This window comes from Somniosus microcephalus, unplaced genomic scaffold (genome assembly GCF_052327205.1).
Source record: "Somniosus microcephalus isolate GS21.2 unplaced genomic scaffold, FLI_Smic_1.0 unresolved_chr7, whole genome shotgun sequence".
Lineage (NCBI taxonomy): Eukaryota > Metazoa > Chordata > Chondrichthyes > Squaliformes > Somniosidae > Somniosus > Somniosus microcephalus.
In genome coordinates this window covers 9279505-9286679 of record NW_028225185.1, presented here as the reverse complement: position 1 = coordinate 9286679, position 7175 = coordinate 9279505, and the positions used below count along the sequence as shown (strand labels likewise).

Here is a 7175-nt window from a genome sequence, read left to right as displayed (position 1 = left end):
ATATGTTTTTACTCGTCCAATATCAGTCGCCTTGGCTGGTTTGTCCTTTCACACCCCGAGTTTGATGCTCCTACATTGTAACTTGGTCAAGTTTCTCATCAGAGAATCCCAGAAAGTAATGATTTAACCCAGCAGCATTTTCTAAGTGTTTCTCTCTGTAGGGTGGAGCATGCCGACCCTTCCCGTTGCCATAACTGTCACGGTGATCCTGGTTCGAGTATTGATCCTCATTTCCATTTTGCAATCATGGCAGCGGCAGATCAGGAGAGAATTGAGGTAGTTGCTTTAGAAGAACGAGTCAAGAGACCCCACAAGGAAAGGTGAGCAGCTGAACCATTTCCCTCAGTAACAGTCTCATTGTATTTCGCACTGTGTCAAAGCCAATTAACCCCCAGCTCCGATTTCACTGGTATATTTTCTTATATATTTCACGTTCTTTTAAAACTGATTGAAAGACCAGCCCACAACTCTATTCTCAATATTTATGTCACGTGACCAAGGATTCACCAGAATTAATGCTTGTTTCATATTTTGTTCCTGTACAATTTTAGCTTCAAAGGAATAATTTGCCCCGTGAACAGAGAGCAGACCGCAGTCTACGTCATCTTAATTTCCATCCAATCCCCATTGTCGCTCCGAGTGGGAACAGAGCGAATCCATCAACCGCACTGGCATCTACTGATAGAAATGATCAGTTAATGTTTTGGGCATAATGCCTTCGACAGACACTCAACCGCAGCGTCATTCCAGCAGTTCTTGTTTATATTTCAGGTACACAGAATTTACAGCGTTTTTATGATTTCTACAGGGAGTCGAGGTCCCCCCAGCCCACCCCGGTGGGGTGATTGTTTTTAATACTTTAGCCACAGGAATCATTATGGTGATGCAGAAATGCGACGAGCTTCCTGGATAATTGTGAAGATAACACAAACTATGTTGGTAAATGGCTTCCATGGTAAGTTGATATACAAAACTTAAGATTGCAATTATGTACGTGTGTATGTCTGTGTTTATATGTGGGTGAGTGTGTGTTTATATTTGTGCGTGTGTGTGTGTGTGTGTATATATAAGTGTGTGTATGTGTTTGTGTATATGTATGTGTTGTAAACAACCACCACCTAGACAGAAGGGTGTGTTGATGTGGGGGGTGGAGGACACAAGCACAGTCACAAGATTGGTAAATGAAAAACAGCAGTTAGCTGTGTTTTATTTTTAGAAAACGGGGAGAAAAGGTTCACATCTGGCAAAATCGAAAAAACATATAACGTTCAAAAAGAAAAATGAAGAAAAAAACCATCACCCGCCCCGGGGTGGTTAGGAAGGCAGTCCTTATATCAATTTCCTCCAAAAAACAATAAGCCAGGGTTACTTTACCACTGGATCTTTCTCAGCCGGTCCAGGGATCATATCAGGCTCTCAGAACTGAACAGTATTCCACCCGGGTTCAATAGCAGATCTCTCTGTGGCAGCTGTAAGCCGGTTTTCAACAGCAGTCTTGGCTTTCTCCTCAGGTCCCTGTCCCTGTCCAGGCCCTCTCCTCAGGCACTGGCCCTGAAGGGATGCACTAGTTTGCCTTTTGAACTCCTGAGCTAATGGGTAGATTTGCTTCAGGTGTGTTGGAGGTGGGTGTGGCCTTCACCTGAATTGGAGTGAGAGGGGGACTTTGGCTCCATCTGGTGGCCACTTACCGTCCATCCACCACAAACCGCCCCCATAGCTCACATATCCACCCCCCTCAGCTCCGACCTCCGGGAAGGGGCGCAGGCAGGCCAAAGGGCCTCCTCTTTTCTGCTTTTAGTTCATCCTCTATTTTTTCGGAGTTTTCTGTTGCTGTTTTATAACGAAGCACCTGTCCTTCGAGTCTGGCAACATTTTGTTCAACAGTGGCAATACCCTGTTCTGCCTTAGACAGTTTCAACTTGCACTCACTCAACTGCCTATTCGCATCTCTCTGCATTTCAAGAATTTGTAGATATGAGCAATTTTCTAGTCGATCAGAATCCGTGAGCACATTCTCAATCTTAGAGTTCTTCTGTCGTTCCTCTTCCAACTGCAATTTCAGCTTTCTGATCTGTGCAAGTAATTCTTCCTTTTCATCGGCCAGTTTCTTTAGCCGCACATCTAGTGGTCCATCTCCTGCACCTTCAAGCACTTGAACGGCCTCTTGAGACTCAACTGTAATCGCACCAACAACTGGTTCATGGTTTACATCACCATTAGGTGTGCCTTCTGGGATTATCACCAAACCGTGTTTCTCTATAAGCTCGTCTCTTTGCCAAATACCCTCTTTTAGTTCTTCTACTTTATGTTGTGACACACTACACGTATGTTTTTGTCATTCCAGATTCTTAGATTTTTCCTCATTTTCTCTATATAGCTCTGCCATTTGCTTCTCCAATTCCTCAATAACATCTTTTAGTGTGTCCACTTGGTAGACGCGGTTAGATTTTCCATTGTCTAGTTGTGCATTGGAGACCTTAGCTTTTTATTGTATTTCACTTCTACTTCTGATAAGGAATCTCGCAATTCACTGAGTGAAACATCTGGATCCAGAATGCTACTCGTATCCCCACTCCCTCATCGAGAGGAGGATCCCCCAAATGAGGCCAGTGTCACTGCTGACAACCCTGCAACTGCATTTCGAGAAGCAGGCCGAGAAAACGATTCAGCCTTCTCATCCAACTCTTTCTGCTGCAAACGGACCTCCATCGCTCCACCAACGGGTTTTCAACAATGTGTGCTTTATCCTCCCAGCCACCAGAGGGATAAAGCCAGCATTCTCCACCATATATAATCAACCACCACCTGGACCGAAGGGTGTGTTGCTGCGGGGGGTGGAGGACACAAGCACAGTCACAAGATTGGTAAATGAAAAACAGCAGTTAGCTGTGATTTATTTTTAGAAGACGGGGAAAAAAGGTTCACATCTGCCAAAATCCAAAAAACATATGATGTTCAAAAAGAAAAATGAAGAACAAAACCATCACGCGCCCCCGGGGTGGTTAGGAAGGCAGTCCTTACATCAATTTCCTCCAAAAAACAATAAGCCAGGGATACTTTACCACTGGATCTTTCTCAGCCGGTCCAGGGATCATATCAGGCTCTCAGAACTAAACAGTATTCCACCCGAGTTCAATAGTAGACCTCTCTGTGGCAGCTGCAAGCCGGTTTTCAACAGCAGTCTTGGCTTTTTCTTGGCTTTATTATCAGGTCCCTGGCCCTGTCCTGGCCCTCTCCTCATGCACTGGCCCTGAAGGGATGCACTAGTTTGCCTTTTGAACTCCTGAGCTAATGGGTAGATTTGCCTCAGGTGTGTTGGAGCTGGGTGTGGCCTTCACCTGAATTGGAGTGAGAGGGGGACTTTGTCTCCATCTGGTGGCCACATACCGTCCATCCACCACAAACCGCCCCATAGCTCACAGTGTGTATGCAAGTGTGTGTCTGTAAGTGTGTGTCTGTGTGTATGTATGTGTGTATGTAAGTGTGTGTAAGTGTGTATGTGTGTATGTGTGTGTCTGTACGTTTGTGTATGCTATAACGAGACGCTGTTGCTGTCTGTCTACGCCACTGAGCAGCGAGCTTGGCCCACTGAACTGGCAAACAGCTTTTTCATTGAGGTCCCAGGCACACGCAGACTCTTTGCTTGCCGGTAGGGGCGCCATAGCAGCGGTTTCCATTCTATTAAACCACTTTTACTTTTTGTTTTGACTGGTCGCACTGTAGCACCAGTTAGTGACCGGGTTGTTGGAAATTTCCCACAAGCAAATTAAAAAAGTTTCCCTGAAACAGAACAACGCACTAGAAGTTTGTATTGGTCAATTGTTATTTTTTAATTAGATTCCAGCATGATTTTTTGATGAGGAAGAGGATTTATCCCAGCGAGATGCTGGATATGGTAAAGATGTGTCCAAACATCCTACCTCCTAATTGGCCCGCAGGTCCCTCAAAGAAGTTCTTGATTTTAGTGTATATTTATGTTGGCCGTTAGGGGCGCTGTGTCGCGAGTTTCCATTCAGAGTATATTAAAACCAGGCCCCACCATTCGGAGTACTGTGCATTCTGACCAATTTAACTTCGGCTAATTAAGTAAACGGGACTATTTGAATAACGGTACATTAATTTTGCTTAATTCTTGAGAGGTTTTATTCACTCCCGTTATATTTCTGAAATAAAAGGTTGGGAAACCGTGTTCTTCCCCAGAGTACAGTAGTGATTCACACTGAACTAGGATAAGTAAACCACAGCGTGTTCAGGTGTTAGTGGTGCAGTTGGTAGCACTCTCGCCTCTTGACTCGGAAGTTTGTGGGCCCAACTCCCAGTCCAGATTTCAGGATGTCCCAAAACGCTTAGAGACAAGGCTGTACTTTTAAAGTGTAGTCACTGTTGTAATATAGGAAAGGCTGCAGCCATATTGCGCACAGCAAGCTCCCACAACCAGCAACGGTTATAGTTTCCAGATAATCGGTTTTAGTGATGTTGGTTGAGGGGTAAATTTTAACCAGGTTAACCCCAGCTCTTCTTCCAAATAGTGGCCATGGGATCTTTTACGTCCACCTGAGAGGGCAGATGGGGACTCGATTTATCGTCTCATCTGAAAGGCGTCAAATCCGACAGTGCAGAACTCCCTCATTACTGCCCCTCCAACAGTGCAGAGCTCCCTCAGTACTGCCCCTCCGACAGTGCAGCGCTCCCTCAGGATTGGCACTGGGTTATGAGCCTGGATTATGTGCTCAAGCCTCTGCAATGGGACTTGAACCCACAACCTTCTGACTCAGAGGCGAACAGGAGAGGTAGTTATATTCTGTAACAGCTGAATTGAACACTCTCCGAACAGAGATATCAACCACAAGTCCAGTTGAAGGCAGAAACTTCGTTACTTAACCGACCAACACCTGGCCATACTTGAGTAGGCCTGAACCCCTCCGATGATTCCTGGGAGAAGTTTACTAAAAATTGTTCTTGTGAATAAAATGCAATCCACAATAAATGAATCCCTATCAGTATCTGTACGTGTGTGTTAAAAGACAACATACATCTTGTACAATAGAATGTGTTGCAGAAATCTATTGTATTCCACAATTTAAGAAATATCCAGTAATGACACATTGCAGTAAGTCGAAAGTATTTTAAGTATGACTGGAATTGTTGGTAACCATGTTCTGCTGGAGCTTGCTTGATGCTGTAAGGGGGTTGAGGAGACATTTCCAGAGATCTTTTCTTCTGAAATTTGTTAGTTAGCATCACTGGCAGTTGTAAAGTGAGGTTTACATCCAATGGAGCTGGTTAGCATTCATTACCTGATGGTCGAAACACACCTTTCTATTAATTCATGATGGTTTTGTGTGTAACCGTTGCTTGCATTTATTTGAAGAATGTGTTCTCGCGAACATTCTTGACTGAATGATGCTCATTCCCCAATTTTTGTTTCTAGAATTATGAATAAGTTTTTAGATATGTGTGAATCACAATATCAAAGCAAAATTGTTAACTATGTCTCATTAGTAAATGTAGCAATTTGCTTCGCAAGAGTATTTTCACAAAAACAATTGACTCCAAGCCACATGGGAACTAACGATATATTGGGGCAGATAACCAAAATCTTTGTCAAAGATGTAGGTTTTAAGGAGCGTGTTAGAGGAGGAGAGAGAGATAAGGAGGTGGAGAGGTTTAGGGAGGAAATTCCAGAGCTTAAGGCACAGGCAGCTGAAAGCACAGCCGGTAATGGTTGAGAGATTATAATTGGGGATGTTCAATAGGCCAGAATTAGAGGAGTGCAGATATCACGGAGGGTTGTGGGGCTGGAGGATATTGCAGATAGGGATAGTGAGGCCATGGAGGAATTTAAAAACAAGGATGAGAAATTTAAAATCGAGGTTTTGCCTAACCGGGAGCCAATACAGGTCAACGAACAGAGGGATGAACATTGAACAAGTCTTGGTACGAGTTAGGACACGGGAGCCGAATTTTGGATGACCTCAAGTTTACGGAGTGTAGAAAGTTGTAGGCTGTCCAGGAGTGCGTTGGATTTGTCAAGTCTAGAGGTAACAAAGGCATGGAGGAGGTTTTTAGCAGCAGATGAGCTGAGGCAAGGACAGAGATGGGCGATGTTACGGAGGTGGAAATAGGCAGTCTAAGTTATGGTGCAGTTATGTGGTCGGAAGATCATCTCAGGGTCCGATATGACAATAAGATTTTGAACAGTCTGGTTCTATCAGGGAGAGGGATGGAGTCTGTGTCGAGGGAGCGGAATTTGTGGCGGGGCTAAAAGCGTGGCTTTGGTCTTCCCAATATTTAGTTGGTGTAAATTTCTGCTCATCCAGTGCTGGATGTTGGACAAGTAGTGTGACAACTTAGAGACAGTGGATGGGTCGAGAGAGGTGGTGGTGAGGTAACTCTGATTCAGTGGTGGCAATAGACGCGCTGACTTGACTATTGGCCATAGAAATGAGAAATATAGAAAAATAGGAGCAGGAGTCAGCCATTCGGCCCTTCGAGCCTGTGCCGCCATTCAATATGATCATGGTTGATCCTCTATCTCAATACCATATTCCCGCTCTCCCCCCATACCCCTTGATGCCATTTGTGTCTAGAAATCTATCGATCTCCTTCTTAAATATATTCAGTGACTTGGCTTCCACAGCTGTCTGTGGTAGAAAAATCCATAGGTTCACCACCCTCTGAGTGAAGAAATTACCTCATTCCTAAATGTCCTACCCCGTATCCTGAGACTGTGACCCCTCATTCTAGACCCCCCCCCCCAGCCAAGGGAAACATCCTCCCTGCATCCAGCCTGTCTAGCCCTGTCAGAATTTTATACGTTTCAATGAGATCCCCCTCTCATTCTTCTAAACTCTAGTGAATACAGGCCTATTCGACCCAATCTCTCCTTATACAATAGTCCTACCATCCCAGGAATCAGTCTGGTGAACTTTTGCTGCACTCCCTCTGTGGCAAGTATATACTTCCTTAGGCAAGGAGACCAAAACTGCAAACAGTACTCCAGGTGTGGTCTCACCAAGGCCATGTATAACAGTAGTAAGACATCCTTGCTGCTTTTCTGAAATCCTCTTGCAATGAAGGCCAAAATACCATTTGCCTTCCTACTTGCTTGCTGCAGCTGCATGTTTGCTTTCAGTGACTGGTGTACAAGGACACTCAGATCCCTCTGTACATCA

At 44.6% G+C, this 7175-nt stretch overlaps 1 pseudogene; it reads right to left on the bottom strand.

The window, feature by feature from the left end:
- Positions 1-1735: 1735 nt before the first annotated feature.
- Positions 1736-2709, bottom strand: LOC147086475 (leucine-rich repeat flightless-interacting protein 2 pseudogene; annotated as a pseudogene).
- Positions 2710-7175: the final 4466 nt, after the last annotated feature.